Source organism: Ambystoma mexicanum, chromosome 4p (assembly GCF_040938575.1).
Source record: "Ambystoma mexicanum isolate Mex_15411 chromosome 4p, UKY_AmexF1_1, whole genome shotgun sequence".
NCBI lineage: Eukaryota > Metazoa > Chordata > Amphibia > Caudata > Ambystomatidae > Ambystoma > Ambystoma mexicanum.
In genome coordinates this window covers 285003819-285027140 of record NC_090927.1, presented here as the reverse complement: position 1 = coordinate 285027140, position 23322 = coordinate 285003819, and positions in this window count along the sequence as shown.

Below are 23322 nucleotides of genomic sequence, written 5' to 3'. Positions count from 1 at the left end.
TCGTCTGTGTCCTGCCCACCAGCCAATGCAGATTGCAGCATCCCTGGCAGCTCCCTTTGGAGCTGTTGTGACCCTCTTTCTTCTTCCAATCGTTCTTGTGCTTGTATAGGAACTATGCTTCTGTGGCATAAATATTCTATTTCATGATCTTTTAATTCCCTACTCCTGTTCCTTTCTTCTCCTTAATTCCCTTAACTCCCCTTCCTCTCGCCTTCATTGCAACCTACATACTTTCAATCTTTGGGCTTCTACCTCTTTTTGTTTCTCATCCTCCAATCTCTCCTTCTCTTTTCTCATCTCACACCCTTTCTGTTCCTCCCTTTGCTTACATTCTTTGTCCCTTTCTTCTTTATATATTCTCTATTCTTCTTTCTCTTTCTCTCTTCTTTCTCGCTCTTCTATTTCCTCTTTCCCGTACTCCATCAATGCCCTTATCATCTAATTTGAGCAATATTTGTCCTCTCGTCCATTCATTCTGTACTATTGTCATGCCCTTAGCTACGTCCTTTGTTCCCTTCTTTATTTCTGACTTTTCCTCTATCTCTGCCTGTTTGTCTTGTCTTTCTTTTCTCTCATCATGCTGTTTATATTTTTTTTATACATTTCTTTATTTAAGTTTTTCACATAGAAATTGAACCGTATGAAACACGTACAACAAATCCCCCCACTTCATTCAATCCCTCCCTCTTCCTTGAATGCCCATAACTTTTTCTCCCTCCTTCCCTCCGCCCCTTCCTCTCTCCCTGGTACCACGAGTCCTTAACTCCACTTCTCTCAATGCTTGTAAGGTGCTACGGACAGTTGTGTGTTGGCTCTTGCGCTTTCCTCCCACCAGTCACTGTTTATTGAGACTGCATATAGGTTGCTTCACAGGGGTCTCAAATGTTACATGGATGCCACTTTATTCAGCAGTTGCCCCCAGTCCAGCACCTGAGTTTGTTTAGGTAAGCCACCTCTGCAAAACCCCACCTACGTATATCTTGAAGCCATGCCCCCAGCGATGCGCCCTCAGGTATTTTCCAAGCAATCGCTATTCGCCGTTTGGCTAATCCCAGAAGGAATCTCGCTATTTTGTTTTGTGTTTTATATCTCTTTGCCGCAGGTAGTAGACCCCACAGGCACACTTCGTATGAACATTCATACCTACTTCCTAGTAGAGCGTTCAACCGTTCCAGTATACCTCCCCAGTACTCTGCGACAGTCGGACATTCCCATATCATGTGCCATAGGCCCACATGATCTTGTCCGCATCTCGGCAGGTGTGAGGTGATGATTGATTTATGGAATGTAGTCTTTCCGGTGTCAGGTACACCCTGTGTAAGTAGTAGAACTGGATAAATTGGAATGGTGCGTTCCTGGATGTTTTCTTAACCTGCTCCCACATCATCACCTATTTCTCTTCTGTTATGGTGACTCCTGAATCCTGTTCCATTTCCCCTTAACTACTAGGTTCCTTTCCTGTTTTGTGGATTGTAGTTCCCCATATACCCAGGAAATCCCTTCTGGTTCCTCTGGGAGACTTTCCCATATGTCTGCTATTCCCCTCACCACCCTTGCATATGACAGGAAGTGACCACTTGATATGTTTGTCTCCATTCCTCGAAGGTTAGTAATTTACCCCCTACAAAGAAGTCCCACAACAAGGTGCATTGTTGCTCTCTCAAGATTCCGAGTCCTATGCTCCGCAGCGCTATTTTGATGGTGTTGTTTCAAAGCCCACTGGTAAATCACTGCTATATAACCCTTTCACCCACATCTTCCCTAGCAGTTTTTTCCAGATTGTTCATATCACCCTGAAAGCTTTAGTGCCTCCTTTAGCTCCCAAGGGTCCTTCCAGCAGTTCCACCCCCTGTCTCTCCTCTGCTAATCCTCACGTCAGTCCTTCCTTCCCACATCCCAGGTTTTCTGGCCAGTTTGTTATCCCTTGTAACTGCGCCGCTGTGTAATATCGTTCAAAGTCAGGCATGTTCAACCCTCCCTCTTCCCGTTTACATCATAGCTTTTGCATAGCCACCCGACTCCGTCCCGTGTTCCATAGCAGGTCCCCCAACATCTTGTCCAGCATCTGAAAGAATACCTTTGTACTGTGTCCCCAATACAAAAGAGGGCCCTCCCTGTGTTGTACGTGAATGACTTCTCCATTTCATGGAGAGCCTGGATCCCTAAGTACTTGAAGGATTCTCCCTACGATCAGAGACCCCAAGCCTGGAGCGTGCATCTCCCCTGTGTTCTCAGAGCCGCAAGCAGGAAAAGTAGTGACTTTTCTCCATTAATCTTGTAACCAGATAATTTGCGTAAATTGTCTACTACCTCCAATATAATAGGCATGTGCTAAGAGGATTATCCACATACAGCAGAATGTCATCTGCGTCAAGGGAGATATTGTGCTGCGTCCCTCCAGCCCATATGCCACTTCCGGGATGTATGATCTGAAATACCTTGCCAGCGGTTCTAATGCTAAGGTGAACAGGATAGGAGAGACGGTGCACCCCTGTCATGTCTCTCTCCCTACTGACCACCCCTGTGACACCCAGTTCCTGGTTTTCATCCTAGCTCTGGGGTTGTGATATAGCACTTCAAGAACCTGTCCTTAAAGCCGCTCACCTCCAACACCCTGAATAGCCATGGCCATTCAAGTGAGTCGAATGCCTTGACTGCGTCCAGCGCTGCCAGTGCCATTTCCCTCGGTGAGCCCTTGACGAGGTCCATTACATGGTGTAACCTACTGCGGTTCATAGCTGTATCCCGCCCCCCTACGAATCTGCACTGATCTGGGTGCAAGACAGTGGGAGCCAGCCTCGCTAGCCTAGATGCCAGCTTTTTCCCCAGGATTTTAGCATCCACATTTAGTAGGAAAATAGGCCTATATGATGTACATTGAGCCAGATCCTTGTCTTTCTTGGCAGTACTGTGATTACTGCTTCACTCATGGACTTCGGTAGTTCACCCTTTTGGGGTGCGTTGTCGTACACTCTTTTTTAGTTGGGGGACCAGAATATCTTCAAACTTCCTGTAAAATTCCACCGGGAGCCCATTGTTCCCGTGGGCTTTGTTAACCTGCATCGATTTTATTGCTCTTTGTATTTCCCCTTCTTCTATTGATGCCTCTAGTGTGTCCCTTGTCTCGCTCTTCAATCTGGGTAGCCGTACCAGATCCAGCAGATCTGAGGCTTCGAGCTCTGAATAGGTACCTTCCGTTGAGTATAATTGCTTATAATATTCCAGGAACACCTCATTTATTTACCGTTGTGTGACCACCAGGTGTCCCATTGGATCTTGCATTTGTGTGATCATTCTCCCTGGATGTTCTTGCCGTATTAACCATGCAAGGAGCTTGCCCGCTTTGTCACCTTCCGCATGTATGTGTTCAGTGTAGTTTCTCCGGTCAAGCTGTGCCAGGGAATCTTGAGCTTCCCTGTGTGCTGACATCTTTTCTGCTAGCTGTTCACCCACCTGCTTTTCGTTTGCTAAATCCTTCTCGAGTTCCTGTATCTCCCCCTCTAGGTTTTTTATGGAGTTTTTTAGGGTCCGCCTAACCCCCACTGTCTGGGAAATGCAAACTCCCCTCAGGGTCGCCTTAAATGCCTCCCACTGTGTTCCCACATCACTCACCGATCCCTTGTTCAACTCAAAGAAGGAGGATATATCCTCCCCCATAGTTTGCATGTTGGCTGCATCCTCCAGTAATCCCTGCTTCATACGTGGCCCCCTGGGGAGTCCCCTTCGCTCCCAGTCTCACCACCAATGGTGAGTGGTCTGAAAGGGTCCTGTCTAAATACTGCGGTGCCGTGAACCAGTGAACGTGTTCCCTACCTGTGAATAGGTAATCCTGTCTGGAGTACGAGCCATGAACCCCCGAGTGATATGAATATCCCCTCTCCATTCCATGTGTTTCCCGGTAGAGCTCCACTAAATCCAGTTCCCCCAGAATCTGGTGTACTGCTGCCCGTGCCTGTGGTTTTGTGGCATTCCCCTTCCCCGTTCTGTCCAGCTCCGGGTCTAGGACACAGTTGAAGTCTCCTCCCCAAATGTACGGTCCAGTGTGATGACCGCCTGTCAGTTTCACCTCTGAGGGGAAAGTAGTTCTTGTCATCTGCATTCGGGGCATATGTGTTTATTACACAGATTTCCTGTCCTTCACATTGACCCATGATGGTGATTTTCCTCCCTTCCGTGTCCCCCACTGTCCATTCCACTTGAAAGGGGATCCCCAGTGCTAGCCATATAAGTATTCCCTGTGCGTATGCAGAGTATGATGAGCCAAATATCTGCCCTCCCCACCTGGACTTTTAAGTCTGATCCCTGCATGTGGGTTTCCTGTAGCAGTGCCAGCTGTATGGAGTGCCTCTTCAAGTATTGTCCCACCTTTGTTCTCTTTCCCCTAGTCCCCACACATTCCACATGCCTATCTTAAGGGGGTTTGTGCCCATGCTTTGAGTACAATACAACCACTCAGGATCGGCCATTTCCATCTGATGTTTGCTGTGGCACTGGTTCCCCTGCCCCTGCCCTTCATTCAAAACAATCAACACCCTGCCCCTCAACATCAAACAACCGCTTCCCAGCTCCCGTCACAACCTCTGCCAACTGAGATTAGCCTTCATTCCACACCAGGTCTCAGTGTGATCAGAGGTATCTCGATATCCCGGTGTGGGCTAGATTGTGCTCACTCCAGCCGCATTGCGTTATGCCCAATCACTAACATTCTCTGCATAACTTCTCTCCTCTCCATTCTCGATCCATACTTTCGGCCTTTATCCTTTCTGGTTGTCTCTGTTTAATTCTCCACCCTTCCGCTGTTATTGTTCTATAGCAGTCGGTCCCCAAGGCTTCCTGGTTCTCTTGTCGGCGCCCTCCTGTCCAGCCAGTCCCATGCTTCCTGTGGGGAGGTGAATGGGAAGGATTTGGTTCCTTTCATCACTTGTAACATTGGCGGGAAGATGGTCATATATCGCAAATTCAGCTCCCGAAGTCTTCTGTGGGCCGAATCAAAGGACCTCCATTGTCTCTATACTTCCTGTGTGAAATCTGGAAAAATCAGGATTCTGGCGTTCTCCGTTTCTATGTACCCAGCTTTGCCTGCCACTTGCAATACTGTGTCTCTGTCTGAGTAATTTAGTAGCTTGGCTACGATCACTCTGGGTTGTCCTCCCGGAGGAGGGGGTCTGCCGGGTACTCTGTGCGCCTGTTCCACTGTGAACAGCTTCGAAAGACCTTTGGGTCACAGTGATTCCAAGATCTTTTTCTCCACATACAGTTGAGGGCTCTGCCCTTCCTGCCCCTCCGGAACTCCCACCAGGTGAATGTTATTTTACCAGGATCGACTTTCAAAATCTTAGGGGGTGTGTCTAGGCACGCCATCGATAAGATGGCCGCCTGAGTGCCTCTGATGTGAAGAGGGCGGAAACGGCGTAAATAACCCTCTTCTGGGCTGCAGATCGTAATATGATAAGTGGTATGCTGGATCGGAGCACTGGCCCTATGCCTCGCTGAAGTTTGGCGTTATGAGGTGGCCAGGATCCGGTGGAACAGGCGGCACGCTGGTGCCGTGGGCCTGGCGGAATTATGGCGGCCCTGGACTGGTCCAGACCATGAGTAAAGTCTGTGCCGGCCTTGCGACTCCGACTGGTGCTCTTGTCGGAGTCGCCTTTGATGCTGCTCGAGTGGAGCTGAGGGCTATCAGTGAGCGGCCGCACCCCTCTGGTGTTGCCCGCCTGTTCAGGGGAGGAGTGCTACATCTTATGCTGCGGAGCACCGAGGGAGGTGGGATTGGAGGTTTGAAGGCTGTGATTGATCTGAGGCAGTGAGTCGGTCATGGCCCATGCATCGCGGGTACAGCTGTATTGACCCCCCCGGTGGCTCCCTTCTGCGACAAGAGCTTCTCCAGGCTCCTTTCAGTGCCTGCTGGGTAGCGCTGACTCCCCGCAGCCAATGAGCGACAGCTCGCGGGAGTGGCAGTGCAAGAGTGGCTGGAGGCCCTGTGGGGGATATGGTCCTGGAGGAGTATGGGGCTGTCTCACACCACAGGTGCATACATGCAGCCAATGGTTTCACCTGTGCAGCATCACCTTGGCTGTAGCCTGCTCTAAAGCAGGATAAACCAAGCAGTGGGGATAGGAAGCATATGAAGCCCTGCAGCTCCCCCAGCACCATCCTGCAGATTTCAGTGCCCTGAACTCGCCCTGTGGGGACCACTGGTGAGGTGTTAAGGAGCGATTCCAAAGGAGAGTACACCACATCATGCCCGGTTGTTTGAGCCCATCCTAAGGGGCTGGCGGCCTTCCTGGCTGAAGTGGGACTTGTGTCTTGACCGCAATCACTCCTGCTGCCCTGGTTGGGGCTTAGGTAGATGAGCTGTTGGTTCTGAAACCCTCTTCTGGGCAGTGGGTTGAATTGGTTCTGCGCACGCCTACTGTGAGTCTTCCTGATCAGACACCTTGCCGCTGACAGTATACAGATCCCCTGGGAGTGGTGATCTGTGTTGTGTAATTGATCCTGGTCACCTTCTGCTTCGCAGTCCCTGTCATGGTTAAAGCCATGAAGGTTGGCAAGCAGGGGAACGTCTCACAATGCTAACAACTGCGGACAGAAACAAGCGCACAGAAGAGGTAACAGCCCAGGTACATGGCAACGATCCCCCTCTGGAAATGCTTACACAGATGTCCAGGAAATCTGATCTCCAGGACCTGCTGGTCGAAATCCGGAAGGAGGTTCACAAGAGTATGGAGGAGCTCTCCCATAAAATATTGGCATTGGACACAAGAGTCTCTGAAACAAAGCACAGGGTGTCAGAGGTGGAGGACACACTCTGTAAACAATCTTTAACATGGTGGCGGAATGTTCCAACCATCTGGAGACCCTGGAGGCACGCTGCACGGCCCTGGAGGAGAAACAGGAGGACGGGGAGAATCGCTCCTGCAGGAATAATATCTGCATTCGGGGCATCCCTGCAGTAATAAGGAATGAGGAATTGCCGACCTTCATGGCTGACCTCTTTCGTTCATTCTCGAACTGCCGGCGGAACAGGACATTGAACTTGACAAAACGCACTGCACCAGATCTCGCAACACCTCAAATCAGAACAGGCCTGCGGATGTGTTGTCCTGGGTTCACTTTTTCCAACTTAAGGAATGCATAATGGCCGCAGCCAGACCTATGCCCACAATTACCTTCCGCACTATGATTCTCTCCCTGTATCAAGACCTAGCGGCAACAACCCTGGTGAAACGAAAAGTGTTGTGCCCACTGGCTGAGTGGCTGCGCACAAAGGAAGTGCCATACCAGTGGGACTTTCTTACTGCCATCCATTTTACCCATCAGGGAAGACACTGGGTAGTGGTGAGGCACCTGGCGGAGGTGGAGAGTCTGTTGAGTCCAGGGGGGGCTGGTGGGAGAGTCCTGGAGGGTGGGGGGACCCCGATCAGGGACTGGAGCCAGCACTTTTGCAAAAATGGTGCAAAGTGGGCAGGGGGAGGCGGTTGAAGGGACTGGTCAGGAAGTCCTGAAGGTGTGGGTGGCACATTGGGGCTCTGGGTGTGCTACCCTGTGGAGGCTTAGGGGCTGGGGGTTGTTGGGGAGTTTGCAGGGTTCGAATTGAATAATACCAAGTACGGGAAGGAGGGATTCGAGGTTATGGGGCAGGACGGGCTTGGGTGATCCCAGGTTAGTGAGTAGTCTTTTATGCCCTCCAAGTCGGGCCCTAGACACATTTTCTAAATGTTCTGAAGATGCTCAGGTTTAAGCTTAGTTGGAGGGTGGGAGGAGAGGGTGTTGTGTTTCAAAATGTTGGGTGCGAGTCAGACAATTACCCTGGGACATTGCCGGGGAATAGTTTACACGCCAGGGACGGAGTGCGTAAATCTAAGTCTGTAGGACAGTACTGGCTAATGTAGCACATGGTTGCCAGTCATTTGGTCGAAAACAATTGGTCGACTGGACAACTGGTCGAATCAATTTGGTCGAAAACCAAATGGTCGATTTTTTTTTATTTTTTATTTTTACCCCTTTTTTGTTTTTTTTTGGGGGGGTCCCCCCTCCAACCCCCTTTTTTTCTTTCTTTTTTTTCTACACGAAAACCCACAAATCACATATATAAATAAAAAAAAAAAAAATTCGACCAATTGGTTTTCAACCAAATGACGTCGACCAAATTGCAGTCAACCAGTTTGTAGTCGACCAAATGACTGGACAGCGTAGCGCACATGACACTGGTGGGGAATCCCTCATTGGGATTGGAGTGTGGAATGTTCAAGGCCTGAACTCCCCAGCTAAAAGAAAGTCAGTTCTGGGTAAACTGAGGGACATGTCCTGCTTAATCGTATTCTTGCAGGAGACCCACCTGCTTGTTCAGGATGAAAAACACATTAAAAGTAGGGCATTCCGCACCAGTATTTCGCCTTGGGAGGAGAGAAAAAGCAGGGGGTGGCCATTTTGGTGGGCAAGCAAATCCTGATTACTAAAGTCAAAGTCCTTCGAGACCCACAGGGGCGATACATATGTTTCAAGTGGGTTACCACTCTGGGATCGCATGTTCACTGTGCTGTCCCTGTATGCTCCCAACACTGGTCAGGATAGATTTTTGGAAAGCTTCCTGCTCCAAGTGATATCATTCACTGAGGGCAGATTCTTCTGGGCGGGGATTTCAACTTAGTGCCCAACCCCATGGTAGATAAGTCTCTCCCACCTACTAGGCTGGACTTCAAACATTCCACAGCGTTTAGTCTCTTTCTCTGCGAAATAGGTTTAGTTGATACATGGAGACTGGCTCACAGGGATGATAGGGACTTCTCTTTCTATTCACATGTCCTTGGGGGCTTCTCGTGGTTGGATCTGATACTAATCCCTAGCGTGCAATACCCATGTGTTCGGAACATGTAGATAGGCATAGTTCACTGTCCGATCATGCCCCTATATTGGTGACCCTAGCAATACTGGCAAGCCCAGGCGACCCTGGAAATTGTATGATCCGATATTCAGAGACCTTGTCCTGGCCGTAGAGATTGGGCGGTAATTTTCAATTACCTTAGGGAAAACGATAATTCTGGCCCCTTGCGAGATATGGTGTGTGATGCTATGAAGGCACTGGCAGTGGTAAGGGGTGAACTCATCAATAGGACAGCGGCATACACCAGAGAGAGGAAGGTGGTTTGGGAAGGGCTAGAAAAGGAGGTTTCCCAGGCGGATCAGGAGCACAAGAAATTGCAGTCCCGCAGGGCACTGTGAGCCCTAAGAGTGGCGCGTAAGCAACTGGAAGCGCACCTGCCAGACAGAACAGCTCAGGCAATATTAAAAAACCAGGCAGTTTACTATGCCAAGGGGAATCGGGCTAATCGCCTACTGGTTGCCAAGTTGTGCAAGCTCCAGACCTAGATGTCGGTCCTGGCCTTACGCGATACACAAGGGGTTGTTCAGCGGGGTGAGGCTGACAAAATGGATATCTTTGAAACATACTTCTCTGTAGTATTTAAGGGGGAACTCCTGCTGGAGGCAGCCCAAACTCAATACCTGAGGGACGCGCACCTACCCTGCCTTTCCCGGGAGGATCGGGAGTCTCTTGAGGTGCCTGTTTCATCTGAGGAGGTAGAATGGGAAATAAAGACACTGAAAAACAAAGCCCCGGGTACCAATGGTTTTACGGCCCCTTTCTATAAGATGTTTGGTAGTATTTTGGTTTCCCCACTGGTGAAGTTGTTTAATTGCTTTATGACCTCCAAAAGGGTTACCCCGTCTATGGGGGCTTCGACAACCATTTTACTTCCCAAACTGGGTAAGGACCCTTCACTCTGTGACTCATATCGCCCTATTATTCTCACAAATGTGGACTCGAAGCTCTTTTAAAAAATACTGGCCCAGCGAATGATGGGGGTTCTGCCTGGGCATAGACAGGGACCAGACAGGATTCATTACAGGTCGGGGGCACAAGACAACGTGAGGCGAGTATTAGGGTTTACTAGAGGTGGGGAAGCAGTTGGCCCTAGACCTGGGGATTATCACATTTGATGCCCATTAAGCTTTTGATAGGGTGGACTGGGGTTACCTGAGCAGGCTTCTGGAGAGCTTTGGGTATAAGCCTGTGTTCATCTGCTGGGTCATGGTGTTTTATCAACATCAATCCACACATCTTCGAGTTAATGGGCACTGTTGACGATTGTGACCATCACCAGAGGCACAAGGCAGGGCTGCCCTCTATCCTCCTTAATCTTCGCCTTATGCATGGAACCTTTCACCAACTGAATCAGAATTAACGAGGCAGTTGAGGGGGTTAGGGTAGGGGAGACCGATTACAAGATGTTCCTCTATGCGGATGATGTCCTGCTCACCTTGAGCACACTGGCGACGGTGTTGGGTGAGTTGCATCGGTTTGGCCGGGCCCCAGGAGAGGGATGCTATAGGGGCTTTAGGTCTATCAGACTAACTTCCCCCCGCTGTTTGCAGACCTGGTTGGGGACTTGGGCAGGTGGGGGCACCAGGAGATCTCCTGGTTTGGGCATATCGCAGCAGATAAAATTAACCTGATCCCACGTCTGCTTTACTTGTGTGCGGCATTACCAGTGAGAGTTCCGGACTCGGATCTTTGTGCACTTCAGGGGAAGATATTTGAATTCATGTGGGGGAACAAACGTGCTAGAATATCCAGGAGGATCCTGCTGAAGTCAGCTAGATTGGGAGGTTTGGGGGTCCCGGATGTGTTCCGCTACAACCTTGCAGCGCAGCTCTCACACGCAGGAATGGGGCTTCTCCTTGTTTGCAATGACCAGAAGAACACTCTACTACATGGAGAGGGCTCTTCGCAGATGGGGAGTGGCTAAGGGGTTGGGGCCCGTCATGCCCATGTGGAATAACTACTCCACAGCGTTCTGCATGCACCTCCAACCAATGTATCCATGAGTCTCCCAAAATCCAAAATAATCTTTTTTCTAAAACACACAGCCATAGCTATCTGTTCTCTCAGGAAAAATACTTTCTGACAAACTCTCTCCTTACACAACACACCCAGTAAACTTTATTGACCAATCCCTTGCTCTACTCTTTCTCATTTGCATGCCTCTCCACCCCAAAATCACTGTATGTAATACGCGGTACCCACGGACTACCGCCATGTCCGCGGACATATCGAAAATCTGAGTGTAATGAATTTAAATAGTGTGCCCCATTTCCCCTTTGAGGTTGGCTCTGAAAAGAGCTGTTTTTTGGGGGGTCTTTTGCAAATGCTTGACAGACATCTGTTATTTTGTATTTTTTGTTTTTTTTGTTTCTTACTTTACTCCTAAAATCTTCACATAAGCTTCTCCAAAGCAACCCTTACATTCCAAAACAGCATGACATTTCCCATAAAAGATAAAGAAATGCCATTTTCTTTAAAATGAACAGCATTACTGGAATCAATATTTTCATTATTACAGAAGAACATACCAGCTCTAAGCATGAAAGCAAACATGCCTCGGTTGATTGCACACCTAGCAATGTTTTGCTGAGGATAAAAAACAGAACTATTGTCCCATATTGCCCTAGGTAGTAATCCAGAAAAAATTACTTTGGCATTTGGAAGGAGGTTAATTACTGCTTGAACCAAGTGTTCCAAATCTGCCAAAAAAGTAGGGGTACTCACATAGCCCAAATGCAAAGCACCGCAGTGCAAAACTACCACATGGGGACTGTTCATCCTGCCCATATCTTCACAAACTTGTACAATTCCCTGTACATTGCAATCAAGCTCAGTGCTCCACACCACCTCCACTCCTTAAACATCAAAATTGTTTGCCACATGCCTGCATTGAGCATACTGCTGTAAACCATGCACAAACATCTCCAACCACCAACACCCTGACTTTCTCCACCTCTGCCATGTTGAATACACACAGCCTCTTTCAACACAAATCCACAACCTCAACACCTGATTGGCTAATCCCTACAGTCCCCTTTCCATGCTGGATTTGCTGGAAAGCCCACATAATTCTTAGGCAGCCCTTCTACCATTTCCACTTCACTCTCTGTGCCATTCCCTCATTGGATACAGCTAAGCAGTCACACAACCATCCACCAATCACATCCAAGACCTCTATATCTAACTCCATCATCATAGTTCAGCACTTCAAATGTACTGTTGATCACTCTGAGTACAAGTCTCATATCATTGGAAAGCACCTAGTACAAAAACTACTGTACAAGTCTCCAAGATTTCTACTTGCAGGTGCATGCATATCCACATGCATGAATACAAACTACAAGCATGCATATTTAATGCAGAGTACATGTACAACTCTTATAAATGCATATAAACAGAGTAACTGCCACTTAACCTGTATAACCTATAAAATGAACTTACTATTGTTTTTCCCTTCTGCTATAATCAACTGTTACTTCCAAACCTGTCTGCTATCTAAATTCTTTTTTTACACACACATCTATCTAAAATATTATAATATTAAAAGATGGGAGAAATAACAGTATAATTGTAGGAAAATACTTAGTAGTGTATTATAAAATTACACACAGCTAGGATAAGTTCATGCATCTTTATACACTCACAAAGATAGACACTATCATTGAAAAGCTCTCAGCTGAAATAACACCACTGTCTGTAAATCACAGCCTTCTGCTTTATTACCAACACCTTCACAAATGCATACATTCCATGCTTTTCTATACAGTTTCTGCCATTTACCTTATAAAAATTGCTAAATAAGTATATCATTATTTCTTCTATCTCCTAACATCCAATAGCACAGCCTTAAGAAACCAAGTGAGTTTCATACACTTAGGGGCTGTTAGAGAGAATTCTCTTATAAGGCTAATTTCCGAAACCTAGTGAGTCCCCCAGCAGCTTTGCTGGATTTTTGGGGTTTGTTTTTTTCTCCTGCTAAGAGTGAGACTCTTTTCCTCCCACTCTTAGGCATGATTTGAGGTATGTCTTTGACTCTTTGTGTGCTTATGGGCTATGGGGTTTTCTTTTTACTCCATAGGGTATCATCTATTTTTATGTGTGTGTTATACAGCACCCTCAGTGCAGTAACACAGAGGTGTCATAGTGACCCCCAAACATAGACTCCATACCCTGGGACTGACTACTGTCTCCCATTGACTTTACTAGTCTTAAATTGTGAACAGAACCAGTACAAACCATCATATTGTGGAAGTACTGGAAGAGGTTCATTATATTGCCCCTGGGTCTGTTTTCAAGGGGGCACTGTCCAGTCTCCCCTTGTCGAGTTTCTGGTTGGTGGCAATGCTTACCACATGAAATATTCCACCGGAATATTCTCTATGGGATTTTCCCATTGATTTTAAACGCACCACTTTTTGGTGCAATGTTAAAGATACCGCCGGTTTATTTATTTAATATTAAACCAACGGTTGGGTCTTTTTGCTAGAACTCTTTTCTAAAATGGCGTTCGTGTCGGTCTCTGTAACTCTGACCAAGGTCGAGCCCTTTGTTCCACTTTTTGGCGGGCTTCTCCACAGAAGCCCTCCAAATGGTGCCACTCTGTCTCGGTTCCACAGGATGGGTGGGAAGGGGAATTGGCACCCTGGACTGCGTTGCCTTAGCAACTGAAGTCGCACTCTGTTCTGATTGGGCCAGTGGTGAGCCGCCCGGCTCACCACTTAGCATGTTTGAGTGACAGCTAGGCTGTTGAATGGGGGTTTTTCTGCATAAAAGCAGGGCATTTGGGACTGGAACTTCAGAAGTCGCCACAGACCTATGAATCTGAAGAGGGAAGAACCTGTGCCATCTGCAACGACGACACCACCGGTGAAGCCCTGCTGCAACTACCTCGCCACTTTCCCGATGACAAGAGAAGATCTTTTGCTGGACGAGTCTTCTTCCTCTGAGCTGGTGGGTCCAACCAGTTCACCCCTTTCGCCTTCCAAAAGACGTCTCTTGGTTGAATCGCCCGTGCCAAGCACCCCGGTGGCCGGATAGCCAAGCTTCACCACTTTGACCGCGAATAAAAGGAACGCACCTTTTATCGACGAACTCCGCGGCTGTTTTCATCCCTGTGTAGTGCAACAACTCCACGTTTCCTCCTCGACGAGATCCTCTCTGCCCCTGGTCAAAACAACAAACTGCAACCACTGCCAGGAACAACTGCCACCGCTGGAACTTCCTCTATCTTTAAGGTACTGTGTCCTGCCTGGCCTCCCTTTCTGTGGTTTGCCAAGGTGACCCTTAAATCCTTGGCTTTCCAACTGGGTTGGCCCCAGACCTTCTAACTTTACCTTCTTGAATCACCCCAACCTCTTTTGAACATTCTGCAAAGACTTTTAGTGCATTTTAAACCGTGTGATCCTGGGCACATTTCGCTTTGCTTCATTTAAAGTGGGTCTGGCCTAGGAACTTTGGCTCTACAGTATATACTGCCTTTATTCCCTTGTTGAGAACTCCTAAAAGTGTTGGGACCTGTTTTATTTCCCGATGACAAGAGAAGATCTTTTGCTGGACGAGTCTTCTTCCTCTGAGCTGGTGGGTCCAACCAGTTCACCCCTTTCGCCTTCCAAAAGACGTCTCTTGGTTGAATCGCCCGTGCCAAGCACCCCGGTGGCCGGATAGCCAAGCTTCACCACTTTGACCGCAAATAAAAGGAACGCACCTTTTATCGACGAACTCCGCGGCTGTTTTCATCCCTGTGTAGTGCAACAACTCCACGTTTCCTCCTCGACGAGATCCTCTCTGCCCCTGGTCAAAACAACAAACTGCAACCACTGCCAGGAACAACTGCCACCGCTGGAACTTCCTCTATCTTTAAGGTACTGTGTCCTGCCTGGCCTCCTTTCTGTGGTTTGCCAAGGTGACCCTTAAATCCTTGGCTTTCCAACTGGGTTGGCCCCAGACCTTCTAACTTTACCTTCTTGAATCACCCCAACCTCTTTTGAACATTCTGCAAAGACTTTTAGTGCATTTTAAACCGTGTGATCCTGGGCACATTTCGCTTTGCTTCATTTAAAGTGGGTCTGGCCTAGGAACTTTGGCTCTACAGTTTATACTGCCTTTATTCCCTTGTTGAGAACTCCTAAAAGTGTTGGGACCTGTTTTATTTCTATGCTCTGCCTTTTTCTCTCCCTTTCACTGAACTATTGGAGTGCCATCAGGTTACGCGCTCACATCTGTTTAACAAATCGTGGTGTTTTAACTCTGACTTGTCTAATAGTTATCAAGGGAGGTGTGTATACTTTACCTGGCTGTGTTTTAACTTGCTTTTGATTTAGAGTGCTAGTATATTGCCTAAAGTGTGTTTTAAATAAATAATTATATGCTTTTTATACAAAGCTCTGGTCAGTGTTTGTTTGCTCTACTGTGTTTTTAGCCCTATTGTGTATACTCTATATACTGCCCTACTCTTCTTGAGAGAGGTCTGACTGCTCAGCCACAGCTACCAGGTAAATCTGGGTGGTGCAGACTGCTACCATTTGGGTTTACTGCTTACTCCTGTGGTCTTAATCTTTTTGCAGGGTTCCGTGAGGGTACTGCACAGGATTATGCCTAACAGGGGCTGATTCATGGAACAAATGTGCGCCGAAAATCTTTGCGCAAGCTGGCGTGTGCGATTCATGGAAGTCCCTGTCCGTGTTTTCCTCGGGATGTGTGCCAAACCCGTGCGTGGCGCACACGGGCGCACACGTCATTGCAACATACCGAACGCTGTGCGCGATGCGCACAGGGAAGCACACAACATCGGCGCACACACCAAAAAGAGGGCGGGACACTGGGCGTAACACGTGGAATGGGGAACAACACGTGAAAAAGAAGGCGCAACTGGGGAAGTACTGCAGGGAAATACACGGAACGCCCACATGCATGCGAACAACACATAGGGCCTCATTACAACTCAGGCGTTAAGGGTTAACGCCATCGTTAACCCTTAACGCCTGATTCTGATTTTAACGCCTGCTTTTAGCAGGCGTTAAAATCCATGGCGCTAACCTGCCATGGTGCTAATTACGCCGCCGTAATTTACGGCGGCGTAATTAGCGCCTTCCCCACTCCCATTATGCCCTATGGGGCAAAAATGGGAATGGGGAAGGGAAAATGGGAAATGGGGATTTACCGCCCCACTCACCTTGGAATGGGGGGGTAAATCCGCCATCCACCATGGTGTAAACGGAGTTTACACCATGGTGGTAAAGTTGGTGCACTTAGCACCAAGGTTGTAATGAGGCCCATATTCATGGAATCGAATACGGGAAACCCTCGCACGCTAAAAGACGCGCATAGGCGTCAACACGTCCGCAACACGAAGGCAGGCGGAAGCGCCCCACGCACAGTATAAAAGTGCGCGCAAACAACAAACACGTATATACAGCTACGATGAATGCCCCATTTGTCGCAGCACTGATCGTGGGACACTGCAGGAGGAGGAGAATAGCCAGAGCCCGCATTTCTTTTCCCTGGGCTAACCTTTTTGGGATGCCTGACGACCAGGTCTATGGCAAGTATAGGTTTCCACCTCGTATCATCCTAGACCTGGTCAAGGAGTGGGAAGATGACCTTACATCCCCCACCTTGTGCTCCCAAGCATTGAGGCCCTTGGAGAAGGTGCTCAATGTCCTGCATTTTTTGGCCACTGGGTCATTTCAGCGGACAACTGCCATAGTGGGGGGGGGTCTCACAGGCCACGCAGTCATGCTGCCTACACCAGGTGTTGGCAATCATGACTGCGCGCCCCTCAGTCCGCAGGCACATATACATGCCCAGAACACCCGCAGAAAGGCAGGTCGTGGTCCAGGACTTTTACAGGGTGGCACACTTCCCCAAAGTGCTCGGTGCCATAGATTGCACCCACGTGGCGCTACGTCCACCTAGGGCCACTGAGCACATCTATCGAAACCGCAAGCACTGGCATTCCATCAACGTGCAGGTCGTATGCGATGCAAAGGGAATCATCACCTCTGTCTATGCAAACTACCCTGGCTCCACCCATGACAGTTTCATATACAGAATGTCCGCCCTGAGCAGGGCCCTGGAAGCTGGGCAGCATGGCGACACATGGCTCCTAGGTGAGTACAAATGCCTGTGAATATGCATGCATGTCACACACAGACAAATACACAAACCCTAATAATCACAACCATTATCACCTCCCCAGGGGACAGTGCCTACCCTCTGAGCAACCACATGATGACGCCAATCCGGAACCCCACCACACCACCCCAGGTAAGATACAATGCTGCCCATATTGCAACCAGGGGCATAGTGGAGCGCACATTCGGAGTGCTCAAGTCACGCTTCCGCTCCCTTGACCGCTCTGGCGGGCAGCTACTATATGCACCCCTAGTAGTGTGCAGGATCATTGTGGAAGCATGTGTCCTGCACAATGTTGCAACACGGCAGGGTGTACCGGTGGACATGGTGGTGCCCCCACATCCCCAACCACAGGCACAGGCGCTTCCCTTGGGAGGGGATAGGGCACGTGGCGAGGCAGCCCGGACCCAGTTTGTGGCCACATGTTTCACTTAAACTCTCACCCCTGTGGAGTGCACACATGCCTGGCACATACCAGGTGTCAATCGATGATGATAAAGAGACAGTCAACTGTCACAACCTTACCACCCTGAGAATGTTGCCATGGAAGTGCTACATTGTGTGCATCCCTAGCTACTTAAACCTAACCAATCCTGTGTGACCAAAAGGGACACATGCAAGTTGTGTATCACACCCCCCTGCAAAACAGGCCATGACAATCCCTGCTATGTCACCCAAACCCTCCCAACCCACATCACCCTTGTCTGCCACACCATGACATGGCAAGCAATAGCAAAAGCCCAACACATGACCAAAAAGATACGAAGTGGCATGTGATAAATGGAAAGTGGCTCGAGACAATGATGCCTGACATGGAATCAGATGAAATGACTGACCAACAACCTCCCACACATACCAAGTCATACACAAATGCTTTCCACCAGTTGTAGCAAGAACATAACACTGAATGCCTGTTCACATACACATTGGGCAAGGCAAAATCCCTACTCCTGAACCCGTGTGCTGTGTGTGTCTCCTGCAACACACTGCTCAGCACACAGCACAGTGAGCAGCCATTGGGCCTCATTCCGAGTACGGCGCTAACCAATGGCGCTATTAACGCCTTGGTTGACGCCGTACCCGGACCGGCAGCGCCTTGGTGGTTGGCGGAATTACCGCCCCATTCCAAGGTTGGCGGGGCGGTAATTCCCCAATCCCCATTTACCCTTCCCCATTCCCATTCTTGCCCCATAGGGCATAATGGGAGTGGGGAAGGCGTCAATTACGCCACCGTAAATTACGGTGGCGTAATTAACATCAAGGTCCCTTAGCGCCATGGTATTTAACGCCTGCTAAAAGCAGGTGTTAAAAGCACCATGGCGCTAAGGGAACTCGGAGTATGGCGGTAAGGGATTACCGCCACCGCTCTCGTTAGCGGTGGCCGCTATCCCTTACCGCCATACTCGGAATGAGGCCCATTGTGTTGCAGATACACCTTGAGCATCACATAAAAATGATTAATTAAATAAATAACCAATTGACGCATGTACATGATCCCCAAATGGTCATAGGTCATGCGCTGCAGGGACATAGCGGGCCCCAAAGGCAATCTGTGTGCACCTGTGGCCATGGAAGGGTGGTTGTACATGTGGTGGATCATTGTGCAACTGTGTGTGACAGTAGGGACATGCGCTCAATACATTCATGTGAAATCAAGTGACCCTCAGTGTCCTGTACACATCACATGTGAACATTGCCCATGTGTACACACCAGCATGTCAAACCACACCAATCCCCTGACACCTGAAAAGTAAAGACAACACAGGTACAGGCATTGACCAGCAGAACACATCATGTACATAGCACCCCACAATTACAATTTCAGAGTGCCCAAGAAACTGTAGCCCAAGCCAACTGTCCAACAACAAAAGGCCCTCCCTCATTTACACATAACCATGACCTACTGAACAACTGTGTCTGGGGTATGTACCCTTCTTACTTCAAGTCTACCTGGCTACAGGATCACCCTACCCCTTGGTCTCCATGTTCCACCTTGCGTGTAAATAGGGCTCAGCCCCCTCAGAGGCCACCTTGACTGGTAAAAATACCAAATCGCAGAGAACTCCAAGGAGGCAAACCCACGAACCAGGGAAAAGGCCTGTAGGCACCAAAAAACCCTGGAAGAGTCTCCAGTCGATGACTTGAAGTAGCAGAAAATGTCCAAGCACAATGATAGAACAACCAAGGTAGCACAGTTCAACAATGCTCCAACAGGATGGCTACCATGTTCGGTACATAATAAACAATGATGATGCAACAACTGATGGGTAGTGTCACAGCTCTGGTGTCCAGGCGCAGGAGTGGCACAAACCAACCACCCCCTCTGTGGTCTGGGAGCCTGCAAGGTCACACTTACACAGGCCTCTGAGACCCCGGCGGGGAAGGAGGGTCAGGGATATGTTGTTCGGACAGGCATAGGTATTCAGGATAACCGGAAAGAGGGGCAGGAGAGGGGAGTAGGATTGTCAAGGGAAAGTAGGCAAAATACAAAAAACAACAATTGACAATAACACTCAATCAGACAAAACATATTCATCATGCACATTGTAGCAAATGAGTCGAATACAAGTTATAGAGAGACTTATCTCTGGGGTGAGTGCTGGCCTCCTGCCTGCGCACTCTCAGGTCCGGTAACAGGAGCAGTTGAATGCTGCAAAGAGAGTGTGAGTTACTAATTTGTGTGTGTTTACAACACACACACACACAACACCATTCATGCCCCAAAGTAAGTGACTCCTCCACAAACAAATACTCCTGTCTGCTGCTTTGTACCCATACGTTAGCCTGGCCCTGTGATGGTTCATACACTGTCAATGCAGTAAGGCAGGCGCACGTGAGGGCGTAGGAAATGGAAGACCAATGCGTCAAGAATCACACATCATACAATGGTCCCTGGGTGAGCAGCTAGACGCGTATAGTGAGGTGCGACTTCAGTACAAGTTGTGTTCTTGCATCCGCAGATTTCTAGAGGTAGTGCACGTTTCAATTTGCACATGCTAATGATATGCACTGCACACGGGTCTGTGCCTTGCTGGGTGTCCCTGTGCGCTGCATCAGTTTCTGGCTAAGAACACTACTGCGCTAATAACCTGGCTTCTGTGGAGCAGGGGGGACCGGAGGATATGTGTAACAGCCCCTGTGTGTGCCCCTGACAACTTTGAAAGCAACTTGCCATTTGTCCCCCAACGCATCTTAGCTGGACTGTGCGCTTCAACAACAATATCTGTCCAACCTCCCCATCATTGGCGCTACTTAGCATGCTTGTGCAAATGGCCTGGTGGAAGGTTGGCTTCGGTGTGGCCCTCCTGTGCTGCTCACCTTGCTTGGAGCTCCTAGGAACACGTCTGCTTCTGTTGGAAGTTTGAGCACAAGCCCTGTGCCACTGCTTGCGCACACATGCGCATGTGTGCCCCACCGAACGTGGCCAGCTGTCTGTAGAACTATGCCCCATGTCTGCTGGCAAAGGTGGTCTGGAGGTTCATTCTCCTGCAGAAAGGGCACAAAACATAATTAACGCTGGAAAGTGCCCTGTGTGTGTCTCTTCATGCTAGTTGAGACTGGGCCATGTCAGAGACCTACATCAGAATTCCTCCCACCATCAGTGTGACTTTGACAGGCAAAGGGTGCCATCCACTGTCTACATCATGAAGTGCACCAAGCACATGTACAGCAAAGAAAAGAAACATACATCACAATGTACATCAATTAATGGACACATCAGTCATGAACCCACCCAAATCTAATACAGACATGCTGTGGATAAAAACCCCACAATTCCCACTAGGGGTGTCAACACAAGTAGTACTGCAGCAGACAGGCCACAGATATGACAGTCCAAAGCCCTTGTGTAAATGACTGTAACACCGAACCATCCTTGCAAGCCCATGGGTAAGGGAAGCAGGAGTGGCCTATGTGAGTCAGGACCCCAAGCTGCAAACACATACACGAGACAAGCTTGAAGGGCCCATCTGGAACAGACAGTGGATGCTTTCAAAAGCCACAAAGCACCACACTGTCACATGAATGCACAATAGACAAGCAATTGTAAACTATATTAACTAATTAAACGAACTATGAAAAACCTATATTACCTAATTAAACTATCTATCAAACACAATATTAACTAACTAAACTAAAAAGAATAATCAAAAATGTCCACATACGACCCGGGAAGGGGGTGAGGCACCCAGGAGGGGGGAGGTACAGGATGCACCTCAACACCCGCATGCGATGATGTTGAGGCAAAAAAAAAACCTCCATGGGCTCAACGCCTGCACAGCCGGACCTGTGTGGGAGATATCTCGTCGTCCGAGTCAGCCTCTTCCTGAAAAGGTTGACGGGGCACAGGAGCCCAGCCACGCCTAGGCGCAGCTTGCCCCTCGTCGGCAGCAAGTCTGCCCGACGGGTGAGCCTGGTTCTGTGCGGCGATTACACGTAGGTAAGCATGCAGAACCTCTTGCAAGGTAACACGTGTAACACAGAGTTCTTCCTGCGTGGCCTGGCTGGACAACTGATGCACCTCCTGGCAAGCATGTAGCTCAGCCGAGATGGTACGCTCAAGCTGCGCAAACCTCTCCTCTGACCGCTCCCTCTGGGACATCAGGAGGAAACCAGAGTGGATCTGAGGGATTCATACTCAGCCCTCAGGGCCTCCATGTGTGCCTCTGCGTGAGCAGCAATTGCTTCATGCAAAGACAACATTTCAGCCTGGCGTGCCCTGTCTGAAGCTGCCATGCCCAGCCTGAGCGAGCGGGCCGTGGACTGTGCCGCCCGCTGCTGGAGAAGCACCTGCCTAGCAGGGGATAGCACGGAATAGGCCACACGCTCCATGCTCACAGCAATGTTTTCCATTGCTGCCCCCTGGCATTCTGAATTGGCAGTCATGTCTTGCTCCCACTCAGTATAACTCGGTGGCGCGCGGCCACCGCATTGCTGGGCTTGACACCTGCGGGGCCCAAGGACCGGCCATCCTTGTTGGGTTGGCACCGCCTGCGGCTGCAGGACTACATTCCCCTGTCGACGTGATGTGCCAGGCACATTAGCGACTGGTGTGGAGGGTGACCCTGCATCCCGATCCACCACAGGCAGAGGTCCCACCACTGTCTGGCCCCTCAGTGCAGGTGTCGCGGACAGAGGAGCATCCACATCAGAATCACTCACCCCTGACAAATGGACCTGATGCACATCCAATTCGACATGGACGTCAGAGTGGTCATCTGGGCTGGACTCATTGCCAGCCATAGACAAGATGGTCTGTAACACATGTGGGTTCTCGTGGTCTACCACCCCATGACCCCCACTTGTGCCGGGTTGCTGTTATGATAACAACCCTGTGCCTGGCATGACAACACCATCCTCTGGCTCCATTGTGTCATCATCTGAAAAGTGGAGAAAAAATAACATTAGTACACATGTCAGAAGCACATAACACACACACACATAGACATCACACAGACAGCCAACACATGAAGCAGACGTGTCACACACAAATGAGAACCTGCCATTCATGCAAGGTCACTTTGACATTGCATCAGTGAGTAGGCATGTAGAACGGTGTAACATGGCTCAGAAGTGGGTTGATGCAGTGCAGTACATGTGTACGTGACCCACTATCTACATGAACAAGTACATCATGATGTGTATCAATGAACGTGAAGGCAGTGCAAGGGCAAGTTCAGGCATCACATGCAATGTGCATGCAATGGGTTGCATGGCTACAAGCAAACCCTCCCTCCCCCTAAGTGAAAATGCAGGGATGCCTTGCATGGTAGCAAAAGGGTGACCAGAGACCTGTTTATTGGCAGACAGTGTTGACAAGCATCAATTGCATCATCTGAGTCAGCTGACAACACAACAGATGATGATGGGACAGTAAGCAGGACACATGATGAACCCTCAGTAGTACACCCATGTGTGCAGAAGCCACTGCAACAGTTGGACAGAGTCAGTGGGCCTGAAACAACGTGAGGCTGTGCCCCACACAGACTGTGACACCCTACACATGTGTGTGATGCAGGACTGAGCCAGAGTGGGCATGGGATGGCTGATGAAATGCCATGAAATGTAGATCACCCTGGACACGTTCTACAATGATCCTCCAGTCAAGGACACATAGGGGCATGCATGGAATGCACATGGAGCTTGAATGGGCACTTATGTCTCTGCGGAGTATCTGCCATATGCACAGTCCAAGGGAGACACCCTGCATGAAGGACAGAGGATGTACCCCACTGCATTTGTTTGGCAGGTTGGCTGGTGGAAGTTTGCATGTACACAGGAGGCTTGGACAGTCCATTGCAGTACTG